Source organism: Puma concolor, chromosome F2 (genome assembly GCF_028749965.1).
Source record: "Puma concolor isolate L17-30 chromosome F2, mPumCon1.1.hap2, whole genome shotgun sequence".
NCBI lineage: Eukaryota > Metazoa > Chordata > Mammalia > Carnivora > Felidae > Puma > Puma concolor.
In genome coordinates, this window is record NC_141684.1 from 19,381,125 (window position 1) to 19,408,644 (window position 27,520).

The following is a 27,520-nucleotide window of genomic DNA, read 5'->3' on the forward strand; positions in this document are numbered from 1 at the left end:
CTTGTGCATTGTCGTGTTGACTTCTTGCCACCACCTGACTTTACGACATACAGAAAATACTCAATTTGATCAATTTTCTTTTAAAGACAACTCATGGAGGGGTGTCTGGGTGGCTCAGTGGAATAAGCATTTCCACTTAGGTCATGATCTCCCAGTTTGTGGGTTTGAACCTCGCCTCAGGCTTTGCAATGACAACACCAAACCTACTTCAGATTCTCTCTCTCAAAATAATAAACAATAAATAAACTTAAAAAAAAAAAAGACAACTTATTGAAAATTTTACCTCAATGGCCAGAGACCTTCAATTGTACTGGCAGGTGGAAGTTTAGCCACTTTGGGTTACCAGACCTAGTCACAAACATCTTATTGTCTATTTCTTGTTGAAGACCCAAATCGGCTCTTCTCTTTAACTAAAAAGCAACCAGGAAAAATAAAAAAGCAATGTAATGTTTTAGACGGAAATATGTATGTCTCAGTGTAAACTTTTAAAGTAGTAGTTATTGCTTTAAAGCGCATAAAAAGCGCACTGCAAAGCCTTGGTCTGCTCTGTTTGTATTTATGCAACTGGTATTCACTAAGAACTGCTGTGTAAGGTTGTACAGTTTGTACACTCTGCAAAGGTGCCCAGAAGTGGGGGCTATTAGGGGGAAAATCCAACTGACATTCTATTTGCCAAGCCTCCTGTTATGGACGGTGGCAGGAGCCTGACCCCACCAAAGGAAAGGGCTTTTTTTAGAGGCAGTCTGTGACTGCAGGGCTACTTCTGCCCAGAAGAGGGCGCCTTTTTCTAATTGTCTCAAAGAGGCCTTAAGGCTTATATCACATGGGTTAAATTCACCCTTGTACAGCATAATTCCATACACAGTCCATGCAGCCTCACATTAGAGCGGTACCAGGTTTTTTCTCATCTGGACTTTGCTTAACAAATAAGAATCTTTTTAGAAGGGTCCCTTTTATAATTCAGTTTTGAAACATGATGCCATCTTCATCACCTTCAGTAAACATCTACAGGGCATCCTCTAAGCAGGGACCCCTAAAAAGCACTGGATAGAAAAGGAGTTGAACACACAACAAGCACTAGCCAAGGTTACATGTCACAGATTGTCTTGTGAACGTACATTACTCTTATCTGAAGTGAAAGTTCTGAAGAAGCATAATCAGACATCGGAAGGGTCGCTGGGAACTACATATTCCCATCTATTAGTCTTGTGCCTACTTCCTGCAAGTTTGTCTACTTCCTGCAAGTACTTCTTCGTGGAAGATGGAGTGAGTGAAATCTCCTTCCAGAGCAAGTTATGAAGGGTGGGGAGCACACTGACTCCTGAAAGCAGATGGAGGCCGTGTGCATTTGTCCAGTGCAGAGGACTCAACCTCTTGCTGCTCCGCCAAGGTTTAGAGACAAGGAACTGCTGAGTCAACACCGATGAGTCTAGTAAATATAGAGGTGGAAGGAATTTTATACATCGCCCACTCTATACTTCTCAAATATGAGGAATGTTGGTTCAGGAGTATTCTGTACCAATCCAAGATTGCATCCTTGTTAATGGGAAAGTAGAGATGACAATGCAGTATGGACCTCATCTTTGGGATTCAAGATGTCACTCCTTGTGAGGTTTCAAGCACTTTCACTCCTTGAAGAACAACTTATGGCATGCATAGTATGTGTATTCATAGTCTCTGGAATAGTGATGGCTTGAATAAAGAAGCACACCTTACTGGAAACAAGTGCCTGCCTTTGAATCCTGATTTCTATATGTCTTACCCCGAAATAGTTACTGTTGTTCAGTCTTCAGATCTGATGCCTCTGTTTGTGGAATTGTAGAGTGTATGAATGTAAGACACAAAAGCTGTAAGCTTATGATCTGTAGGCTAATCAGTGGCCTATGACATGACCACATGAGAAAAGAAGAGTTGACATTTGGAAAGACTGGAGAGTGGGCCACGTAGCTGTGGAAGGCTAACTGACAGGTGATGGAGACTCAGTACTGAGAGCTCCTCCATGAGCCTTGAGAAAGCAAGGGACGCCATATGCAAAGTCAGATAAATGCAAAGATGGGAGAGCACATCTGCTGGTTTTCCCCTTTTCAGAAGGGGAAATTTTCCTCATGGTCTTTGGTCTTTGCTCAGCTTTCCTCATGGTCTTTGGGTTCCATGAGGCCTCTGCATCCTCATCTTCTACTCCCCTCTTTATTCAGGCCCATATGCGTCATTTTTCCTTTTTTGCAGAGTGTCTGGACCAAAGCAACCTGCCCCTTGCAGACTGTTGGATACAGAACCTCCAGGAGGAGCAGGATTCCTTTCCCCCCAAACCCTAGCCTGACGATGCTCTTAGTCCCTGTGGAGAAGGGTGGGAACACCTCTTCTTCAGCATCCATGGTCAAAACCCGCCACCGGGGAAATAGGAACTTCAAGCAACCATTTCCTAATTCTGTTAGGACAAGCCCTTCCTCCAAGGGATTAGTGAATTAATCACCAAACTGAATCTTAGGTCTAAACATGTCAAGGTGATTTCTGAATGAAACTTGAATCCCATAGGACCTCAGGGCAACATGGCGCTCAGCAGATGCCCCTTGTCATCTGGGAGCACAGAGCACATGGGCACAAAGCCTCCTCCTCTCAGGTCATGTTCTAGAAGACAGTGGTTCTTAAACTTTCCCACGTGCTAGAATCACCCGGAATGTTTCTTGAATCACCACCTACATGGCTGGGCTCTACCCCGAGGTTTCTGATTCAGGAGGTCTGGGTTGAGGCTCCAAGAATTTACATTTTTAACAAGTTCACAGACAACTCTAATGGTGCTGGTTTTGAATCACACTTCAAGAAACACTGCTTTAGAACAGTGTTTTCAGAAAACAAGTGATAACTAGAGAATGACTATGCTAAGGCTTCTTTTGAGGATAATAGAAATATTCTAAAATTAGATTAAGGTGATGGCTGCACAAGGCTATACATACAATGAGAATCGTTGAATTATACACATCAAATGGGTAAAGGTTGTGGTATGTAAATCACATGATAATAAAGCTGGTTTTTAAAAGCTATAACTTATTACGGTGGATTGCAAACAACATTTTTCTTTCAATTAATTAGAATGAAATAGAAAATATCATGTGTTTGGGGTGCCTGGGTGGCTCAGTCGGTTGAGCCCCTGAGTTTGGTTCATGAGTTCAAGTCCCGCATGAAGCTCGCTGTTGTCAGCGTAGAGCCTATTTCGGACCCTCTGTTCCCCTCTCTCTCTGCCCCTCCCCTTTTCGTGCCCTCTCTCTCAAAAATAAACATTAAAAAATAAATAAATAAAAAATATCATGTGTTTTACATAGTGTATGACGATTCTCCAGAGAAACAATTAATAGGATATATATACACATACGCACACATACAGAGAGAGAGAGAGAGAGAGAGAGAGAGAGAGGGAGAATGAGAGAGACCAAAATCTTCATGGCAGGCTGGCAAGCTGGCAGGATTTTACAGCTGCATTCTTTTTTTATTATTATTATTATTTTATTTTTTTAAGTGTTTTATTTATTTTTGAGACAGAGAGAGACAGAGCCTGAGCAGGGGAGGGGCAGAGAGAGAGTGAAACACAGAATCCGAAGCAGGCTCCAGGCTCTGAGTGATCAGCACAGAGCCTGACACGGGACTTGAACTCACAAACCGCGAGATCATGACTTGAGCCAAAGTCGGACGCTCAACCTACTGAGCCATCCAGGCGCCCCTTATTATTATTATTTTTCATGTTTATTTATTTTTGAGAAAGAGATAGAGCACGAGTGGAGGAGGGGCAGGGAGAGGGAGACACAGAATCTGAAGCAGGCTCCAGGGTCCGAGCTGTCAGCACAGAGCCTGACGTGGGGCTCCAGCTCACGAACCGTGAGATCATGACCTGAGCCAAAGTCGGAAGCTCAACAGCCTGAGTTATAGCTGCATTCTTGAGTCCAAAGGCAACCTAAAGACAGAATCTTTCCTCTTTGTGGGACCTCATCTTTTTTTTTTAGGTCTTCAGCTGATTGAGTTAGCCCCACCCACATTATGGAGGCTAATCTCCGTTACTCAAAGTGTACTGATTTAATGGTTAATCACATTTAAAAAAATACTTTCATGGCAACACCTAGACTGTTTGGATCAAGCAACTGTCACCAGAGTCTGGTCAGACTCACATATCAAATTCACCATCAGTAGAAATACTGTTTTGTGAAAACGATCATTTCCATTTTCACACACACATGCACGCCTATGAGCGAACCGGCTTGTGGTTTAAAAGGTCTTCATTACTGTGAGTCGCAGATTAAAAAACACAAAAGCCTCTGCTTTAGGACGCTTCTTCCTAAAACAGACAAAATGAACAACCAACCAAAAAATCTGCTCTACTGCTTTTGGTGAAAGCACACTAAGTGGAATTTAATGAAGTCTTTTTGTGCCTCAAGCCTAAAGACCCAGTGGAAAGAAAGTCGTCCCCAGATTCTGGGAGCCCTATCTGGCTATCACCTTTATTACTCGAGACAGCCATATGCTTGTGACTGTCTGAGGGCTCGTACTGCCAAGCCTGGGATGATTGAACCAAGTGGAAAACACGTGTAGGCTGGCAGGCACATCTTGTAGACAGATCAAATGATTAGGCAGAGCTTCTCTGTGCCATTAACATGTGACCAAAGCAGTTCATTTTGAGGAGGCTGTTTTGCTGTGGCAGCTTCAAAACATAACAACACTGTGATTTCTTAACCAGTTATGTGCATAGCTGATGATCCTGACCACCCACTGCCACCCCAGGCAGGGGTCACAATAAGAGTTGTGGATGGGGGGGAGACATAGGAAATGGATAAAGTTGTTTGTGATACACATTACTTTGTACTTTTTGTTTTGTAAAGGGCTTTAGAATGAGGGGTCTTTGCTTTTTAACATGAGGACTGTGGTGAGGTTGGAGATGGCGTCATCCTCAGCATGACCTAAGGATGTCTGTGAGGTATTGTTGGTAACACACTTATAATTGACACGGGTTGGTTTTTTTTTTTTTTTTTTTAAGGTTATTTAAGATTGTCTCATCCAAGCAAGATGTCTTAGAATATCAGATATTTTCATCCTCATTTGACTAGTGAAATCTAAATTCTAACATTTAAGTTCACCATTGGGTATGTAATGCACCCCCTCCATGCTGGCTACCCCCTCCCACCTGAGACCACTCTAATGATGATAGCAGGAGCTGGCCCCATTCTTCACCAAGATTTCAGATCATTCCCCAAGTGAGAGTGCAGTACTGGGAGACCCCACCCAGCCTAACTGCTATGCCCCTCCTCCTTTGTCTGTGTCCCTTGGACACCAAGCTCTTTCCCTCGCATGAGTGTGGGGACGTGGAGGCATGTTTTACCCTGTACCTGAACTGTTTACTTTTCCTTCCAGCTTCAGTTTACCAATTCCCCATTCTCAGGCTGAACCAGACTGGGCATGGCTGTGTTGGGCTCACATTCTGTCTTCCTCTCCAGTCAGATTTCCCAGGATGGCCCTGCTCTGTGGCTTTTACTTCTGCTTCCTTCACTCCACAAGCTAGTAGCGATGGTCCATCCCACTTCCTGGCGCCCAGCCCAGTTTTCTCCCATCTCATGGCCAGCCCAAAACTGTAGTGATAATACACCATGCTGACCAAGACAGTTTGTAGGTAAATTAAATGATAAATTTGTAAAAAGAACAAGGTACAAGTAGAGAATTTCAGCTATTTATTGCTCAGTAATTTCTATACCTGTTGAATGATTTTTAATTGGGGTAGTGGTTTAAAACAGCCATTCTATTATCTCCACCATTCTGTGTGCTGACTGGATTTAGCTAGAAAGTACTTGTGCCCCATGTGCTATCAGCTGGGGCAGCAGTCATCTGGGGACTTGACTGAGTTACCCCATTCAAGATGGCGCACACATACTGCAGGGAGTCGGTCCTGGTTGTCCGCCGGCACCTCAGCTGGGATTGTCAACTGGAGCACGCTGGTTCTCTGTGTGCCGTCTCCGTATGATTTGGACTGCTTGCAGGATCCCAGGAGGGCGTGTTCCAAGTATACAAAAGCAGAAGTGGCGAACCTCTAAAACCCAACCTTCAAAGTTCTAAAGCGTCATGTCTGCTGCACGCTGGTAGTCAAAACTCGTCGCAGGGCCAGCCTGGAGAAAGGAAAGAGATTCCATCTAGTGTTGGGTTCGTGGCCATCTTCAGTCTGTCACATAGAGACAGATAAATGGATGGATAAAGAATGTGTGAATTGAAATGTTCCAACTAGAATTTTCAGGAAATGATGGTGGTTTTTATGTACTTCTTGTTGCTTTACTGCATTTTCTGATTTTTCCAGCAATAAGTGAATTGCTATCTTTTAATTTTTAATAAATATCATACATGCATATGTACGTATGTTATCAGTACAGCTTGATGAATTTTAACAAAGTGAACATGGTCATGTAACTTGAATCTAGATCAAGAAAGAGAACATTATCAGCACTCCAAACATCTTCTTCAATAGCTATTACTTTTGCTAAGACAAGAAAAGCATTTAATATTTAACGTTTTTATTTATTTTTGGGACAGAGAGAGACAGAGCATGAACAGGGGAGGGGCAGAGAGAGAGGGAGACACAGAATCCGAAACAGGCTCCAGGCTCCGAGCCATCAGCCCAGAGCCCGACGCGGGGCTCGAACTCACGGACCGTGAGATCGTGACCTGGCTGAAGCCGGATGCTTAACCGACTGCGCCACCCAGGTGCCCCAAAGCATTTAATATTTAAAGAGAAGCATCTATTATTAAAAAAGAAAAGAAACAACAGTTCTTACCAATCTTCTATTTTTTACTAGTAAAACACATCTTTGACATTTGCAAAATAACCACAAACCCTTAACAATTCTTTAAATTATAGATTTCAAGGCTCAATTGGCTAATATCCAATAATTTGGAACAAATGAATAGAAGTGGATTTTCCTGACAGTTGAATGGCTACTCTGAATGTTTAGTGAATTGACCAATGGTCTATATCCTTATCAAGGCTTTTATCATTGTCAGAATTGTTATTTAATTCTTCAAACTTGTTTTGAAGTGAGGCATACATAAATAGAGAATCAGGGTTTTTAGCAAAAGCATCAACCAGCAATTAGCTTCAGAAGCATACAAAAAACAAATCTGCATATGCACATATTGTCATTTGGTTCACCTGACCATTTCAAGGGGTAATAAGCTAGATTCTCCTGAGATGGAAATGACACAGTTCTGCGGCTCACCATTATTATAAATTATTTACATAGAATTCTGATTAACTTTTTAAATGAACATTTATATTTTGAGATGGACACTGATGAAAAATCAAAGACCAAGACTTGTTCTCATTCTTTAATTCTTGACTTAAAGTTCCCTCATGGCATTCACCTTCCCTGGTGACCTCACTTAGAGGCAGTGCCCTGTCTTCCCATCCTGCTTGTTTTCTGCAGTGGCTCTGTGATAACCTCAGTAATGGCCTCCAGGTAGAGCCAGGTCTTAAGCCCTGGAACCTGTGAACATTATCTTCTATGAAAAAAGGGGTCTTTGAATCTGTAATCACAGAATAAGCGATTAAGGATCATGCTGTGAGGTAGTCCTAGATTATTCTGGTGGGCCCTCCGTATAATCACAATCCCTCTTACCTTTATAAGAGGGAGGCAGAGAGAAAGCTCACACAGAAGCAGGGGAAAACATTCAGGGAGAGAAGATGCTGTGTTCTCTGGCTTTGAAGTTGGAGGAAGGGGACCCTTGAGCCAAGGAATGCAAAAACAACAACGACAACAACAAATACAGCTGTGGATACAGCTTTGCCTAGAAAGGCAAAGAAAAAAATTCTCCTCTAGAGCCTCTGGAAGGAGTAGAGATCTGTGGGCACCTTGACTTTGGCCAATCTCACTAGTTTCAGACTTGTAGCCTCCAGAGCTGTAAGAAAATGGATTTCTGTTGTTTTAAGCCACCAAGTTGTGGTAACCTGTTACAGTAGCCATAGGAAACTAATATAGTACCTATCACAATTTGAATTATTTGTCGACTTCCCTTTTTAAAAATTTTTTTTTAACGTTTATTTATTTTTGAGAGAGAGAGAGAGAGCGTGAGTGAGGAAGGGGCAGAGAGAGAGGGAGACACAATCCAAAGCAGGCTCCAGGCTCTGAGCTGTCAGCACAGAGCCTGATGCAGGGCTCGAACCTCGAGATCGTGACCTGAGCCGCAGTCGGATACTTAACTGACTGAGCCACCCAGGTGCCCCTGTCAACTTCCCTTTTTTATTCTTATCTCCCTCACTGGACACTAAGCTCCTGGAGGTAGGGACCTGCTTTGTCTTCACTGTTGTATCCACTGTACCCAGTTGGGTCCTTGGCAGAGAGTAAATGCATACCAAGTGATTCTGCAGCTAATGACAAGCAGGCAGGGATATTTTAGAGGAGGTGCACGGACATGATGGGGTGGGTAAAAGCTTGGTGCAGCAAAAATTGGAGGAGAGCATTACAGATGGGGGTTCTGTTATGAGCAAACATGAAAAGGTGAGAATGGAGAATTAACCTGGGGTTTGAGAAAGCCAATGAGAAGAATGGCCAGATAAGCCTGGAGAATCAGGGAGACTTTCCCCTGGAAGGATGACATAAGGCCATGAGAAGTAGAGAGGCACATGGTACAAGCTGGTGGTTTTAGGCTGTGTGCAGACAGCTTACCCAGCGGGCAGTTATAAGCACCGGCAAAGTAGTGCTCTCCTAAAGAGAGAAAGGTTTAGCTTTGAGGAATTAATGAAGAATTTTACAGTTGGGAAATCTACCAAGAGACTCTTTTTACTTCAGCATACTATATATATTCTGTTTTGAAGTGAAGTCTTGAGTTTAGTTTGAACCATATGTAAATAAGCAGAACCACAGCCGTTTTTAGGACTTCAGTCCTCTGCAGATCGTAGGCCTTTGAGACTGCAGGATGGGATCATCCCTGTGTCCTCTGGCTACACATACGGCACGATGATAGTGGACCATTTCCAGTCTGTGGACATGAGCAAATTAACTGCCTCTGCTTCCTTCTTGGTGGCGCTCCCAAACTCTTGCTTTGCATAATTAGCTGATCATTTACATCCTCATTAAGAGCTTACCAGTCAAAATGGTGATCAGGGGCGCCTGGGTGGCTAAGTCAAACATCCAACTCAACTCAGGTCATGATCTCGCAGTTCGTGAGATCAGGTAAATTCAACCCCTGTGTTGGGGTCTGTGCTGACAGCTCAGAGTGTGGAGCTTGCTTCAGATTCTGTGTCTCCTTGGGACACCTGGGTGGCTCAGCTGGTTAAGCGTCTGACTTCGGCTCAGGCCATGGTTTGTGAGTTGAAACCCCACGTCTGGCTCTGTGCTGACAGCTGAGCCTGGAGCCTGCTTTAGATTCTGTGTCTCCCTCTCTCTCTGCACCTCCCCCACTCGCACTCTGTCTCTCTCTCTCTTTCTCAAAAATAAACAATAAAAATTTAATTTAAAAAAAGACTGTCTCCTTCTCTCTCTTCCCCTCCCCCACTCATGCTCTGTCTCTCTCTCAAAAATAAATAAACATTAGAAAAAAGTAATAAAGGCTCATTAAAAACTCAAACAATACAGAATTGAGTACAATTAACATTGAAAGAACTTCCTTCCTTCCTGCTTGATCCTATCCTAAGAGGGAACCTCTGGAACAACAGTTCAGTATTTCCCCCCTTCTAGACAAGGACTTTTTTGTATTTGTGAATTTCGGCCAGCTTTAAAAATAGGCTCCCCGGATGGTTTCCCAGATGAGGCGATTTATGGGATTAGGAAAAACCCCTGTCCAATGTGCCATCTCTCCAAATAATTTTCTCATTATGCCATTTTATGGCTGAAATCCCATCATTAACGACTCACTTCTTTGGCTTAGTGGTTTGTCCCTTCTTAAGATGCAAATACCTCATACAAGACTTACCCTTTAAGTCCTAACAGTCCTTGTGAGAATGAGTTTATTTAAATGAAGTCATTCCGGGGGCGCCTGTGTGGCTCATTCCATTGAGCGTCTGACTTCGGCTCAGGTCATGATCTCACGGTTTGTGAGTTCAAGCTCCGCGTTGGGCTTGGTGCTGATAGCTCGGAGCCTGGAGCCTGCTTCGGATTCTGTGTCTCCTTCTCTCTCTGCCCATCTCCTGCTTGTGCTCTGTCTCTCTCTGTGTCTCAAAGATAAATAAATGTTAAAAAAAAATGAAGTCATTCCCTCACTCTGTTCTTTTATATCATCATCTGCTTTGTTCATGATCACAATTTGCAATCATTTGTTTGACCACTGACTCAAGTTCCATGAAGACAAGGATGGCTTGTGTCTTCTTACCTACCCACTTCCTGGGGCTTAGTGACACAGGATGTGCTCAATAAACGTTTGATTGGCTGGAAGACCTTGTTATACTGCAATCAGTTGTGAGACCTAAGGGTGCTGGAACGTGATGGAGGGCCAAAAAAGTGCCATGGGAGAGGGCGAGGCTGCCTCCCAGGCCCGGTCCTAGGCTGGTGCACACTGCTTGGGACCGACAGCTTGCTTCCCATGGCTCCCGCTTCGATGGGTGGCTGTGTGGTTGTTAAATCATTTGAATGTCATTCCTGGGGCCACAACAGAACTTTGCTGAACCTCATCGGTCTCGTCAGTCACTATCCACCCTGTGAATGAAAACTCTCTGAACTGATTTTTTAAAGCCTGAGAAAGTAGAAAATCAAAGCAGGATAGGAGTTATCTGTTTTGGTTGGATTCTCTGTTTTGTTTTGTTTTTTGTTTTGTTTTGTTTTGTTTGAGTGAGTCCCAAAAGCTGTTTCTCCCCCCCCCCACTTTTTTCTTTTTAACAGCTGTATAAACATCCCCTCCCCCAAAAAAGTCATGGGAACAGGGTGTGGGTGAAGGATCATATTTGTAGGGATCTGCTGTTTGCAAAAATACATCCAGAAAGCTGGCAACATCCGTGCACCTTTTATTCCAGGTGTGCCCATCAAATTCATTGACCATGTTAACACTTGCCTCTAATGGCAGTCAGTGCAAAGGGAATTTCAGAATTAAGAATAGGAAAGCTTCGTAAATGTAAAACTAATACAACATTGCGTGTCAACTATTGAAGTAAAAATTAAAAACAAAACAAAACAGGAGAATAGCAAAGCTTCCAGAGTAGGAAAAAGTGGACTTGACTTAGTAGAACTTCTATGTAAGCCTCTTAGTGGCAGCATTTATCACCATTTATAATTGTATATTTATTGTTCGTTTGATGGTTTGTGTAGCATCTATCCCCCCTTCCAGTCTATAAGCTCCCTCTGGGGAATGCTGTCTGGTTCTGCTTGTCACGACGTGCCCAGTTCCTAACACGGTGCTTGGCATAGAGCATGTGCTCAGAGACATCTGTCCCATGAATGAATACATGGCACCTCATTCAGTTGGGATGTCCTATTCCAATGTGAATGGATTTTTCAAAATTGCTTAGCTTCTTAGTCTGACATAGGACAGTTTCTATTTTTTGTCTGAGTAGCCTTCTAGCAAAGCTTTCAGCCTTTTTTTCTCACTTAAAAAAAAAATCTGTGTTATAGGGGACTTAGTTTTTTCTTATGAATGGGGTCAACTGTAGATAATTAGTGACTGTTGTAATAGAAGCAGTAGGAAGAGATTGTTCCATAATATTCTCTTAACGAGAAAATAGTAAAACTAAACTCAAGTGGTCTATGGGTATTTTTTTTTTTTACTTGTATCACCATCATTGTCATCGTCGTCGTCGTCAAGAGGATGATCCCTTTTTCAATTTTAATTTAATGAGAATGGATCTTTGCAGCCACTGAGACCACATGTTTACTTATTAAGGAAACCACTTCCCTTAACCTAAGTCACACCTCTTTGCACGCCATGCAGACGTAAAGAGAACTGAGTTCCTGTGGGGGTGGGAGAGAAAAGAGTGCAGACAGGACTGTGTAGGACACTCAGGGGGATGAGGCTGGAGAGGACTCCAGAATTCGTTGGAGGCGAGGCTTGTATGAGGAGGCAAAAGAGGTCAGGATGAGTGTATTTACAGACTCCTAAAACAGAGCAGTTGTTGATACCAGCTGCAAGACATCTACAGCCCTTCGTGTTGTCATGGTTAATGTGTTTTCTCCCCAAAACCGTACACTCCCCACATTGTGAGTATAAAGCCAGAGTTATTCTTAGACATTCCTTCCTGGCAGAGAGCAAGGAGGTCCCGGAGTTGCTATGCCTCTCTGGCAAATCTATCTAGAATAGCATGTATGCCTTTGATCCTCAGGGCTTAAGATGGATAGAGGGGAAAAGTGAGTATAATGAAAAAGGTCACCGATTCTCTAAGGTGGAGATGCAATGGACTAAATCCAACTGCGTTTGGCAAATGAAAAGCACATAAGAAGATGCTGTAAGGAATAAACTGTGGGAAGCGAATGATGAAAAGACAAGAAGGATGTTCTTGAGTTTGGACTGGCTAATTTTCAAAACTTACTGATGATCCAGAGACCCAGGAAAATCCTAGACAGAAGTGTGTTTCAGACTCCATGATGTTGAGTGTCGGGCTGTTTATGGTGTACCTTCTGTGTGATACTCTCCTCTGCAGATGCTTCCTGTAAGGAAGTAGAATGCCTCACAGACAACCCATTCCAGGGAATCGGAAGTGCTGTCGTGTGCAGTTGAAACACATGATTAGCACAGGGGTAGCAGGGATCAGACTTGGTTAAGGATATGCTGCTATGGCAGTGATATCATTTCATAGCTGATGAGCCCTGCAGGGCCAGCAGAGGATCCAGCGTTATTCTTAGACATTCCTTCCTGGCGGAGAGCAAGGAGGTCCCAGAGTTGCTACACCTCTCTGGAAAGTCTATCTAGAATAGCATGTATGTCTTTGATCCTCAGGTCTTAATATGGATAGAGAGAAAAAATGAGTACACTGTTAATAACAGTGTGCACTTCACCACATGTACTCCTATTAATACTCTATGTAGTGCTAACCAAGCTTCCTCCTTTTCATATGATACTTCATTTGATTCTCAGTTTTCCTGTAGATACTGTTATCTACTTAAATTAGAACAATGTGAGGCATAAGTAGAAATTGGAGGGCGGGAACATGGAATAGCCAAGGTATTTCTTCTTTGGATAACCGTCTCCCGGAGTAGCTGTTCCTCGTCTGGTTCTAGCTCCTACTTGCCAGTCCCTTCTTCCATTGGCCAAGATTATTGACCTACCACGGTTCTGCTTCCTGTTCTGGTCCTCAGAAGCTCCCCACTCCTGAGCTCTGCTGTCATCACTACCCTCTCTTGGTCCCGTCAGCTGTACAACCAGAAGAGCTTCCAACCACTGATGCCCCAGGGTTGGTTCCTCATTCCCACTTTGGCTGTCCAGCTATTCCAAAGACTTTGTTACCAGCTCTATATATTCAGTCCTCTCTGAACTACCAGGTATTGCTTGACCCTGAGTGATATATAGTAAACTGATTTTATTATGTTCAAGGTAGATACTATTTTTCCAGATGATTTTGGAAGGAGTATCACAGAGAACAGCTGTTTATTCCTGAAGCCGGCGGCTGGAGGGTGGGGGTGGGGGTAGAGAGAGAGATTGATTTAGTTCAAGGAACTGACTTATGTGATTGTGGGGGCTGGCAAATCTGAAACCAATAAGACAGACCACTGAGAAGGACAGGCTGGACCACTGAGAGAGTTGCAGGCTGGACCTGAAGCTGCACTCCACGGGTGGACCTCTTCTTCCTCTGAGAAACTTCAGTCTTGCTGATAAGGCCTTTCAACTGATTGGATGGGGCCCACCCAGATTGTCAAGGATAATCTCCTTTTTTCCCATCATGGGGAACACTCGCAGGCTAGGCCTAGTGGGTGTAGTGTGGGGTTTCCCAGGAAGGAAAGCAGGGCATACTGGAGCCCTCAGGGTGTGCTTCGTGGTTTTGGGTGTGTTGGCGAGAGTAAGGTTGGTCCACGTGGAGGGGCGGGAGGAAGATGGGTTGCGATGTGCTGAGCATCAGAGGCATCTCAGAGGACAGTACTGATTATAGACCTAAACCACTTCTACAAATACTTTCACAGCAGCACGTTGATGAGTGTTTAATTGAGTAGATGGATAGCATAACCTTGCTGTGTTGACACATAAAACTAACCATCACAGCAGAGAAGAGCAAGAAGTGGGACAGAAAGCAAACAGACAGACAAGTGATTCACTGTGTGGTGAACACACACACACGGGTACAAATAAGCAATATGAGTACAAGTATGTGACTCATGGTGGTGAGGGCAGTTTCAACCACTTGGTAGAGTCCAAACCCTGTCTGCAACAGCTACAGGGATCTAGCTCTCAGGTCACTCCCTTTGAGACCAATGCCCTGCTGTCTAATAGTCTTGGTAAAAGCCGAGGACTTGTCTGGTTCCCTAAACATTCTAGACTCTCCCACCTTCAATCCAATATGAACTTCTTACCAAAAATGTGGACTCTCTTGAGTAACTCATTGGCTTCTGCTTCAGTCCAATCTTTCATTAAATTAAACACACTCACACACACACACACACGCACACACGCACACACACACACAGTAGTCCCCCCTTTTCCATGGGGGGATCTGTTCCACAACCCCCACTAAGATGCCTGAAACTACAGATAGTACCAAACCCTATAGAAACTGTTTTTTCCTATAAACACATACCTATGATAACATTTAATTTAAAAATTAGGCACAGTTTCTCAAGTTCCACGTGAGTGAAAACATGATATCTGGGGCATTGAGAAGGGCACTTGTTGGGATGAGCACTGGGTGTTGTATGTAAGCGATGAATCACAGGACTCTAACCCCGAAAGCAAGAGCACGCTGTATACACTGTATGTTAGCTAACTTGATAATAAATTATATTAAAAAATAAAAATAAAAAAATGTAGGCATAGTAAGGGATTAACAACAACTAATAATAAAATAGAACAATTATAACAATATTCTGGAACAAACGTTCTGTGAATATGATTTCTCTCTCTCTCAAAATACTATATTGTCCTGTACTCTTATTGTCTGGTACTATGTCCCTCTTCTTGTGACGTGAGATGAGAAAATGCCCATGTGATGAGATGAAGGGGCATGACGCGGGCACTGTGACCTAGTGTCAGACTATTATTATTTGACCTCTGACAACACTTCAGGAGAGCCAGCTACTTCTGGACTGCAGTTGATCACAGGTAACTGATGCCACAGAGAGTGAAACTGCAAACAAGGGGGGACTACTGGATACACAAACACACACAAAGCACCTGCTCTGTGCCAGACTTGTCCTGGGTGTTAGGGCTACAACAGTGAACGAAACAGACGGTGGCTGTGTTTATGGAGCTTACAGAGTGATCAGGACTGGCCACACAATTTCTGAAACCTACCGCCAAGTAAAACCGTGGGGCCCCTCGTTCAAAAATTATTAAGAATTTCAAGACAGCGTTAGAAAGCATGTAAACCAAACATGAGGCCCTTCTAAACACAGGCCTCTTGCCCCTGAAGCTGGCCTAGAGTCCAGTGATCTGGTCTTGAGCAATTACTCAGCAGAAATATGAGCTTCCTGGTCCTCTGCTTCCAATGGGGAAGAACATAGAGGGAAACTATTCTCTAACTGTGGTCTTCTTCCAGGGAGGGATTTTCCTGTTATAATATATTACTACTTGGTCTTTCCTAGACCATACCAAGCATTCTAAGTGTTGGGGATCCAGCTTCCTTTGTGTGTCCACCAGTAACAAACAAGAGAGGATTGTGGCATAACAAACACTAAAGTATAGTTGTGTAAACTGGGTATGGGACTCAAGATCTCTGACTTTTTTTTTATTTTTTTTAAATGATTTTTTATTTATTTTTGACACAGAGAGAGACAGAACATGAGCAGGGGAGGGGCAGAGAGAGAGGGATACACAGAATCCAAAGCAGGCTCCAGACTCCGAGCTGTCAGCACAGAGCCTGATGTGGGGCTCGAATTCACAGACTGTGAGATCATGACCTGAGCTGACGTCGGATGCTCAACCGACTGAGCCACCTAGGTGGCCCTCAAGATCTCTGACTTCTATAGTGAGGATAGGAATTGCATACCTCACAGGATTGTTTAAGGATTAAATAAGATAATGCTTATAAAGTAATGCCTGGTGTTTGGTAAATACTTACAAATGTAAATATCATTATTATTAAAGCAACTTAAACACACTGAAGTTATAAGAAACCATAGCCTCAATTGCAAAATACATACTCAGATCCACCAAGGAGATAATGTACCATATGTTTAAATTAAAATTCAAAGAAATTCTTACAAAGAAAACTCTTTATATCTAGTGCTGGAATACTCATTCAATAAAATGTGGGTGTTACCACAGAGCGAAGTTGGAGCTACAGGAGAAGAGTTAAATGAAAACATACAGCTCATTCCAGTAGGAATAATGCTGAGACGGGCATGAGCGTTTAAAATTCTTTTTTAATGTTTATTTATTTTTGAGAGAGGGAGACAGACCGCAAGCAGGGAAAGGGCAGAAAGAGAGGAATACACAGAATCCGAGCTGTCAACACAGAGCCCAATGCGGGGCTTGAACCCTCACATTGAGGGCTCATGACCTGATGCTTAACTGACTAAGCCACCCAGGCGCCTCTAGGCATGAGGGTTTAATTTGAGGGTCAGTGCTAGGACCAGTCTATAAAAAACAATCTTTATCTATGAGGCCAAGAAAAGCAAAAGGGAATGAGCTTCAAGTTTGGGGGACACACAAAAGTCCAGGTTGTTGCCTGAGTGGGAAGCACTGGCTAAACATGGAAAGCATTAGTGAAAAGTAGCTAATGGGGTAGAGCTAGCGCCATGAGCTCCGCCTTGGAAAGAAGTAAGGGATCCTGCTACAAGTTGAGAAAGGCACACAGAGAGAGTGGGATGTGAGGGATCAGAAGGGAGAGAAGCGAGAATAATGTAGATCAGATTCTTGCCACAGGGCCAGCATCTCTGTCAGCATCACAGCCAATTCTGTGGATTGCCGGATGCCTTCCCCACCTTTCTTCCGCCAGCCTTCTTCTTCAGCCATCCCACATGGCCAAAAAAAAAAAAAAAAAAAAAAAAAAAAAAATCAAGGGCTCAGATAAAGTCATGGGACACAACCCTATAAAGGGCATGAATTCATGACCTTGTTACGGAAAACATTTACGGTGGTTCCTGGATGCACGTGCAGTACAACCAGGACACGGGACCTAAAACAGGAGGTAATGGAGATACAGAAACAGTTCTAATGAGACCAGGTCTACTGTGCAGGATCGAAGGAGTTATTTTGTTCCCTGGTTCAGCTGTTGGCCTAGTCTTTGCGGTCCAGGCACAGGAGAGACAACTCTCACCAAAAGTCTTCTGAGGACCAATGACTGTATGACTGCCTGGCTTAAGAGGAGAGACCCTGGACCATGGGTGTGATGTAAGCATAGCATGTAGGTTTCAGGAAGTTGTGTTTTGCAAAAAACTGTTAGTGGTTTCATACACCTCGGTATGGGGATTAAAGGGTGGCCACACATCGCTGCTGTTCTTTCCTGTGATGTCTGTTTTCCTCTTCAACCAACACACTTGCCCCATAGAGCTGGCAAACATTCTCGGGATGTATTATTTCTGTTCCTAAGCTTTGCCCGTGCCACTACTTTCCTCTTGTACCTTCCTCCTCCTCTTCTGTGACTAGGAGAGTCCCAGCTGCCACTCCAGGACAAATGTCCTCTCCTCCATCACGACCCTCCTTTTAGGAGGCAGCATCAATGTCTCCCTCCTTGGAACTCCCAGAACATTTCCTCTTCCAGCACTTCCAGTCACCTACTCTTATGTGATTGAGATTATGAATCCCTCAGATGTAAGAGTGAAGTCTTAATCATTTTGTAGTCCCTGAAGCCTGACCCCGGCAGGAATTGGGTAAGCGTTTCTTATGTAGTTGAATGAATGGATGGATAGCCATCCATCCATTAAAAGAATTACCATATTATTTTGCAGATTCCAAGTTTTAAAAATATTTGGTAGACTCCAAGCTTGCTGAGTACATATTCTCAAAGACTGTAGATGATTAAATCCAAGTAAATACAGTCCTTTAAAACTTTTTATCCCAGGCTCACTTCGGCAGCACATATACTGAAATCGGAACGATACAGAGAATATTAGCATGGCCCTTGCGCAAGGATGACCTACAAATTCGTGAAGTGTTCCATATTTTTATGAATGGATAAAGAAGTTGTGTTTTATATACACAATGGAATACTACATGGCAATGAGAAAGAATGAAATATGGCCTTTTGTAGCAACGTGGATGGAACTGGAGAGTGTTGTGCTAAGTGAAATAAGTCATACAGAGAAAGACAGATACCATATGTGTGCACTCTTAGGTGGATCCTGAGAAACTTAACAGAAGACCATGGGGGAGGGGAAGGAAAAAAAAAGTTAGGGAGGGAGCCAAATCATAAGAGACTCTTAAAACCTGAGAATAAACTGAGGGTTGATGGGGGGTGGGAGGGAGAGGAGGGTGGGTGATGGGCATTGAGGAGGGCATCTGTTGGGATGAGCACTGGGTGTTGTATGGAAACCAATTTGACAATAAATTTCATGAAAGATAAATAAAATAAAAAAATAAATAAACATTAAAAATACCTTTTTATCCCTATATTAGAAACATTAAGTAAATGCTTAGTACTTTTGCAAGTGACCCTAATGGATAATTAATATTGTGGAAGCCAAAATTTAGATTAAAAAAAATTCTCCACAGAGCTAGAACATTGAACTGTCAGAGGACAGCAATTGAACTGTTCCTAATTTCTGTTACATTTTGTAGCATATTTAAATCATATTAACCTATTTTGTTTCTTTATAAGACTTGCCAGAGTTACTTTTTTATATTTGCTGCTTATTTATTCTTCCTTTCTTGACTTGTCCGGGTTTTACTACCATTAAATAGCACCGAGGCACTGAGCACAGTACCCAGCACACAAGTTACACTAAATAAATGTTTATTGAACAAATGAATGTGTTCTGAAAGCAGGACAGGAAAAAAATGGCAAAAACATTTTTTTCAGAAAGCCACTTTTTTTTTTTTTAGGTTCTTAATAGTCTACTCTATTTACCGTTTTATATATCTGAAGTTAGATGTCCTACTTAATTAGTATATAGGTAATTTTGTATAAGTAAAAGCCTTTGTAAAAGGTCCAAGATCTCCTGAAAATGTTCATACCTGGAAGGATTTCAACACTAGACATGGCACCACATTCGAAACACTGCCTTCTTATGTCTCATTTAGTTCTGCTGGGCTTTCGTAGAACATTCAGATGGCTTTGGAATTTTCCTTGTGGTTCTTTTACTCCAGAAAGGAGCATGTTGGCCACAAATATATTGTGCATGGCAGAAGGGAAATCTGAGGAAGAAAACAGAAGACTGGAAAGAGAAGGGAAAACATGTCGCCCTGTTTTCACAGTTACTTTTCAGCTCAGAAATAACATTTATATTGTCTCCTGTTGGACAGCTACAAAGAGCACACCAGCAGACCTGAAAGAGACCTGTTCAGTGCAGGACATGTCTGTATATGCCATCCAACCAAATGAGTGTCAAGTTGAATATGTAAATAAGCCTAATGGGTGAAGGCAGGTGACATGTCTATGTTGGGATCGTTGGCGGGGGGGGGGGGTTGGTGGGGCGGGGGATGACATGAAGGATAATGTGGGTCTCAGAAATAGAATTTTGTAACTGGACACATTGTCACTCCTAATAATTATGGAGTCCTCTTACTTAAAAGAAAAAGAATAGATATCGGATGAGAGGCTAGCAGTCAATCCCATAAAAGTACAAGTGGAACCAACGAAATTCATGAAAATGGTACATGGGTGACTAAAGTTTGGAAAAACTATCCAGGAAGCACATATTCATGGATGTCACATTAGGAAGAAATGGGGAGAGATAATCCCTGAGCAGAGCCCCTCATAGCTCAGAGGTATACTTGGGCAGACACACCTGTCTTCGGGTCAGCCGATTTCTACAACCAACATTTATCATAGACACTGGCTAAATGGTTAAAAAATAAAGGGCTTTGAGCCAGTCAGAATGAGTTGTGTGGGCCAGCGAATCCCGAAGGAGGCTGTGTATCAGAGTCTCCAGAGAAGTTGCAAAAATAGAGATGTGTAGTCTCAATCTCTAGATACCGGGATTCAGTGGATTTGGGATTTAAGAATCTATTTTTACCGAGTGCCACAGTGATATCGAGGCAGGGAATCCAAGGGTAGTGGCCTTTAGAAATCACTAGTGGAGAACAAGTGTTGTATACATTATGGTATCATGGCAATGGTAATTAACACTCACTGTAGTTGTTCTCTAGCAATAGTACATGTAAGACTTATTCGGGGTCCTTGCTCTAAGTGCAGGTTCCTGCTGCCACCCCTAGCACTTTTGAATAACTGGGTCTTAGAGCTAGCAGCCCAGCTGATTCTGATGCAGGTTACATGCAGACCAAATTTTGAGAAATCCTCATTTTGAAAACTTGATCTTTGCTGGGCACAGTACTGTAAGCCATTTATACACATTATCTGATTCCATCTTCCTAATGGTCTTACGGGAGAGGGACTTTTATTACCCCCATTTTACAGATGAGGAAATTGAAGCATGGGGAAGATAAGTAACTCATTCAAGATCACACTGTGAGTAGCTGAGCTGACATGCAGACCAGAACTGTTTGGCAGCAAGATTTATGTTCTTAATACTACATTGCCTCTTTGCTTCCAGGAGGTCAGAGGAAAAAAAAAAAAAAAGAATCTTCCTAGTTGGGGCAGTTATGAAGGCATTTAAACTAAAGTAGGATAAGTAGATTTTGGAATTTGTCACTTGGTCCTTGGTCACACAAATGTTGAGATATCTCCAAAATAAATTCGTTTTTGCTTTTGTTTGTTTAGTCTTGAAAATTTGATAAATCCAACTGAAAGCAAACATGTTGATATTTCTTTCATAAAGTAAATAGAGTTATGGAGTCTGACTGTTAGACTCCAGGCTGTTAGAACCAGGGCATGACTTTAGATAATGCTGACATGGTGTTGAAGCCAGATACTCCCTATGTTTTAACAGTCTTCCTCCTTCAAAGCACTCTTGGCTTTCTCCTTTGAAGGAAAAATAAATGAGAAAATCAACAAAGGAACCCACAGACACACCCTGGGAAAACAAAATGGAAGATGCTGAAGCAGATCCTTTTTTTTTCTTTTAAGAACTTGCTCCTTTTGGATTTAATGATAATGTCAACTGCCTTTCAAAAGATAACTTTTTTACCAAATTATGAAATTTCTGCGGCACATCAGCATCCCTTTAAAGGGCATATTTCCTAGGCATTAGAGAAGTAAAGGCTGTAAGTCAAAGATAACTTGTTTACCAAACAGGGACTGTAATTGAAATGGCCCTTTGGAGTTAATGAAAATATAAAATAGCTTTCCCCACCAGACTGAGAAGAGTCTAATTTAATTATCTGTGAGTGTCACAGATTAGAAGCAGCCTTTCATCCATTTCTGGAAGCTGAATCTGGACAGCTCCCTCCTTGTGAAAAGAACAGGGAATTGGAGCCCTGGGTGGATGAAGAAAGTCCATGAGAGACACATAGATCATGGGTGTCTGGGCTCTTTAAACAATGCTGGATAGTGACAGTTTATAGTGTTTATCTGGGTATGGCTCCAGTCATTCAGAGTTCATCCAGAGTCTATGGAACACCCATTATATCCCAGGCATTATGTGGATACCCTGGATACATAGATAAACTATGGAACCATAAGCCCCTCAGGACAGTCATCCCACACAAGATCAGAATTTGCAGAGGGTGATTTTTCAAAAGTTAGGGGGAATAAGTAAGGGGAAGAAATAGGTAGCATGTTAGAGGCAGAGGATTATTATGGAGACCTTTGTCATTTGTGAGAGCTGTGTTTCAGAAACATTGAGAGTCCCCCAAATCTTGAAGCCCAGTGTATACGAATTTCTCCAGTAAACTTCAGCTTTCCAAGAGAGATCACTAGCTTATATCTTTCCTTGACCCTTCGCTGAATCACCTGCACTAGATGCCCACTTTTTTTTTTTCTTGATAGACACCTTTCCTATAGAGACAAAGATGGTATTTCTTCAAGAGAGCCACCAGCTAGGGAACGATGAGTAAACACACACACACACACACACACACACACACACACGTTTTGAGGACGGAATGGAGGTTGCTCTTAGCCAGTGTGTCTCAACAGCTTATACTCCCTGTTATACCCCAGCCTTCAGTTAATTCAGGTCACATTTGCACATCAGCAGAATGTTGGGGCCCTTGAGGAGCACAAGGCATGTGTGGAACCTGCATGCGAGCTCTGTGAATCCATTTGCAGGCATTGTGTCCTTGTGTATTTCTCAAGTAGGTGCTCATTATGTGACAGCAGGCTGGCAGTCTGGGGCCATGCCTAGCTCGCTGGCAGGTGTATTTTCTCAGTCTCCACATTGCTTAGTTTTTAAAATTTTTATTAGAGGAATTCAACTTTTTTCCATAGAAATAGTGAAAAACAACAATGAACCTCCAGGTGCACATAACCCAATTTTTATCATTGTCCATCTTGTTTTGTCTGTTTACCCATTTTGAGGGTTGGGCGGGGGGGAAAAAGACATGCTGGAGATTTTTAAAGAAGTGCCAAACTTCGGATCACTTCACTCCGTATGTTTTTCTAACTTGAATCAATTGCCAACTGAGGTAAGCAGAATAATGGCCTCCCAACGATGTTCATATCCTAATTCTCCGAACCTATAGACATGTTGTCTTAAATGGATGGGAAAAAGGACCTTGCAGATGTAATTAAGAATCTCAAGATGGCAAATTATCCTGGATCATCTGGAGAGGAGGCAGTTTAACCACATGGGTCCTTCTAAGACAGAGAGGAGGGTGAGACTCAAGAGGAGGTGATGCTCTGACAGAAACACAGGGGGGAAAGGCAATGTGATGGGGGGCCATGAACGGAGGAATTAGGGAAGCTTCTAGAAGCTGGAAAAGGCAAGGAAATGGATTCTCCCCCTAGAGCCTCCAGAAGGCAGGAGCCATGCCAACACCTTGATTTAGGACTTCTGATTTCCAGACTGTATGAGAATAAATACCAGCTTTGTGGTGATTCCTTAGGGAAGTGATAAGAAACTAATACACTAACTTTAAAAAAAATAGGGAGAATTTATATTTAAAAAATACAACTTGGGGCGTCCAGGTGGCTCAGTTGGTTAAGTGTCCTACTTTGGCTCAGGCTGTGATCTCGCGGCCCGTGAGTTCAAGCCCTGCGCTGAGCTCTGTACTGACAGATCGGAGCCTGGAGCCTGCTTCAGATTCTGTGTCTCCTTCTCTCTCTTCTCCACCCCCTGCTCGTGCTCTCTCTCTCAAAAATAAGTAAATGTTAAAAAAAAAATTTTAATACAAACTGATGGGTTCTTTTGAAATGTTTCTTTTGGCCATGCTATGCCTACCATCTTTTCTGGTAATGATAGGCTAATGCTAAAAACAAGCTCCCCAAAGAGTGGGATATGGGTTGTTGTTGTTGTTGTTGTTGTTGTTGTTTTCTTATATCCGGTCCTCTGTAGTCTCCAAATTTGTGACTCCTTGTCTAGAAGATTTTATTGTTAATGCAACGATTATTTGTTTGAATCTAGGGGTTTCTAGGCCATGAGCTGGAAGGGTCAGGAACCACTTCCTAATGTTTCAAATATCCAGGAAAGTTTGATAGTTACAGATATCCGGATGCTAATTTTTAGCCTACTGTACTCTGTTATATGTTGCTGAACACAGGATACATGGTTGATTTAAAACTGCACGGCACATTAAGTTGGACTTAGAACTGTCAGATATTTGTGCTGGAGTGAGCACCATCAGCGAAGAATAGAGTTTGCTAAAATAACAAAAACATGCAAATTAAATTTACGGTGTAATGGAATATTTTGCTGCCTTTAGAAACCAAACCCTGTTTCACTTACTAGCCCTTCAATTGTGCAATGAAGAGTAACACAGGAGACTAATTTTGTCCCAGCTACTCGTTATAAATAGAAATATCCCTTAGTGGAAAGACATATTAAGGGTTATGAGTCATTTACAACTTAGTCTTGAATTATTTTAATCAGATGTGAGACTTGGGGAATAAAGAGCTTTGATTACTCGGAGCTTGCCCTGAACCGATGTCTGGCCTGAGTGAAGGCCCCGTGCCAGGAGGTGGGAAAGAAGGGCGAGAAGTAAGTTGCCCAGTGGGCAACCTAGTCAGCTGCAGAGTTGCACGTAGCTGGACACTGTGCACCTCAGTCCACGGGAGACATTACAGCTGAGTTCCCAGCCGTCTGTCCTCCCACCTTTGCCCTCATGCCCCCACATCATCCCCCTTTTCCTTTCTTATGAGCAGCAGCTTTGTGATCTGAAAATATCACAGCTTTGAGGTCAGGAAGGCACATAAGTGGCTTTATAACTATCATTATGTAACATTGGCTAGTGCCTGGCCTCTCTGAACCACAGTTTCTTCTTCTGTAAAATGGAGATGATAATAAATGCCTCAAAGTGTCGAAAGGATTAAGGGAGGTGAAACTAGCATGGTGCGTGTAGTATTTCCTAAGGCTCCAGTAACAAACTACAACAAACTGGTGGATTAGACAACAGCAGTGTATTGTCTCATGGTTCCAGATGCTAGAAACTCACAAATCAGGCAGCACCAGAGTTCCTTGCTTCTGAGGGCTGTGAGGGAGAATCTGCTTTATGCCTCTCTCCTCACTTCTGGTGGTTTGCTGGCAATCTTTGGCATTCTGGGGCTTGTAAATACATCACCCCTAGCTTGGCCTTCATGTTCATGTCACTTTCTCCCCGTGTGTGTGTGCCTGTGGCCAAATTTCCCCTTTTATAAGCACACCAGCCGTATTGGCTTAAGGTCTGTTGTATTCCAGTATGACTTTATCTCAACTAACTACATCTGCAATGACCATATTTCCCAAAATGGTCACGTTCTGTGATAGTGGAGGTTAGGGCTGAATCACCTGAATTTGGAGGAGGGGGAGACACAATGGAATCCACAGTCCTTCTTATCACAGAGTAAGCTCTCAATACATGTTTACTCCTTCAGCATAGCCTCCCTTAATAAGGGAGCATTCTTTCCTGTCATGTAGATTTTTAAACTGTCAGATTTAAAAAGCTCAAAATCTACCATGTCACGTTCTCTCTAAACCTTCCTCTTCTAAGTGCTCCTTCTAACTTACTACTGGTTTTGAGACCCAAAGATAGAGTAAATCCCAAACAATTTCAACCTTACTCAATTATAATTGTATAATTCAGACAAGGCATGGAGTTGAAATTCACTTTTGGACTTTTCTCAGAAGAGGTTGAGCTGAGCACACAAGTAAATAAGACAAAAGGGAATGTTTACAGGTTCAAAAGAACAAACCCATATGAAGCACTGTAAGTAATTTATTTTCATACAGACAACAGGTCTCCACTTCAAACAGCTGGTGTTAGGAAGTGTCCAATAGAAGTCGCATGTCCTGGGGGGAAACCTAGGGTGTTTTCAGTTGAGCCAAGGCACTGAGGAAGGAGACAAATAAATCTTCTGACTCTACACAGAATGGTTGGCAAGATAGACTCCCTAATGAGATAAGGGATTGACAGGTTAGGCTAGTCTGGATCCAGGTAGTTGTGAGAGAGGTGAGACTAGTAAATGGTCATGGGGCCAGGGCCTCTCTGGGAGGAAAAAGAGAATAAACTGTCTAGCAATAAAAACTAATGCAGGCAGGGAAAAATAACAAGCAGAATTATTCAAAATGGACACAAGGGGACACATAGCAGAATCCAGTTTGGGGACCCAAGTTCATGGCCTGGTTTTCTCCCAGAATGCTGAGTATTAGATAGTTCAGAGTAGGACTTGGATAGTGTAACTATTATGCACCCCTTCTCCTTTCTGGGGTTCCCAACCGAGAGTGAGAGGGAATGATGTACTCATGGAAAACAAAAACAAAAAACCCCACCATATTTATTAATAGTTACATAAATACCCAATAAGCCCTAATTAATGCCAAACCCAGATAAATGGGGCATAATATAGAACATAGAGTGATGTGTCTTGTCTCCTTTGGCCTGTTTTGAAGCTAGGGTGCTTGGGTATTGAAATGTGTTAATGGTGTGGACCAAAATGGCCAGTCTGCTCTAGGACCAGTCCAGTGTATGTGTTTCTACCATGCAGATACGGTGATAACGCAATGAGTGGGTAGTGACCACAGACACCTACTTGTGATGAACGTGACAATGCCTGCTATTAAAAAGACCCAGTGACAGCTCTAGATCTGAACAATTAGAGTCACAGCATGTCTTTCTTTGGAGGCGGAGTTCGTTAGATTGAGATAGGCAATGGGCAGAAATGGGGTGGTGCTCCGCCTTCCTGTAGTTGGGTTCTCCAGTAAGGTTGTCATTCTGCTTTTCAAAGGCAGAGAAGGGCGTAGGGTAGAAAATCATCCTAAACTTAAAGAGACACAGTCTTGGGTAGCTGGATCTGGTTCTTCCAGCTTAGTAGTCCAACTTGATTACACGTAGCCTGAACTGAAAGTGACATTGAGATACAGAGTAATCCAAGTAGAATCCAGCAATCTTTATCGAGCAAGAAGAGATCTTGGAATCACTTCCTGGAATGTATCATACTTAGAATGTTGTCATTTTGAAGAGCTGTCTCATTAGCAGTAAGCAAATGAAGCAAAACAATTGAAAGGCCAGGTTCATGTGGTTGAAATGCTCTGTGCCTTGATGGGGACTAGACCTTCATGGGCTTTCTGCCTCATCTTTCCATGATGCTGTATGATGAAAGGAGATTTAAAACCTTAGCTCTGTACTTATCTCTTTGGATACATGTGATCTGCCCTAAGGTTGACTTCATTATGAAGTCCTAGAGACCGAGGCATTACTTTTAATAGAGTCATCAAAGGGTTCTGTTAGAGTACATTAGCATCTGACCTTTTGCATGCTCAGTAAATAAGATAACTTTCCAAAAAAAATTCACTCCATGTTTGCAAATGTTCAAAGAGAAAAAAAAAAAAACCCTGGAAAACTAACTGAAAATATAGTGGGTTCTTGCCATTTTCTTATGATTAGTTTCTTGTCTTTACCCCACACTCCCCTGACCCCAATTCATGTCCATTTGGGACCTCAGAAGGTGACCTGATTTGGAAATATGGTCTTTGCAGATGTAATTAGTTGAGTTCATACTGGAATTGGGTGGGCTCTAAATTCGGTGGCAGGTGTCCCGATGACAAGGCCACATAAAGACGTGTAGAAAGAAGTCTGTGTGACAATGGAAGCAGAGATTGGACTAACACAGCCTCTAGAAATACTGGTGGCTACCAGAACCTGTAAAAGGCAGGGGAGGATTCTTCTCTAGAACCTGTATAGGGAGCATGGTCCTGCCGACCCCCGAGGTGATTTCTCTGTAACCCAAGCACCAAAGTCCCACCATGCTAACTTGTACATTGACTCTGGTGAGACTTCTAATCATGAACCCTGAGTCTGG

The 27,520-nt window shown here is 42.7% G+C and overlaps 1 protein-coding gene and 1 non-coding gene across 3 annotated transcripts in view; both read left to right on the forward strand.

The window, feature by feature from the left end:
- The window catches only part of SNTB1 (syntrophin beta 1), a 238,824-nt gene that overhangs the window by 169,259 nt on the left and 42,045 nt on the right, over window positions 1–27,520 (forward strand). The window lies entirely within an intron of this gene.
- LOC112859819 (U6 spliceosomal RNA) lies at window positions 18,090–18,196 on the forward strand. The gene has a single exon (XR_003223552.2). It is a non-coding gene; the product is annotated as a U6 spliceosomal RNA (small nuclear RNA).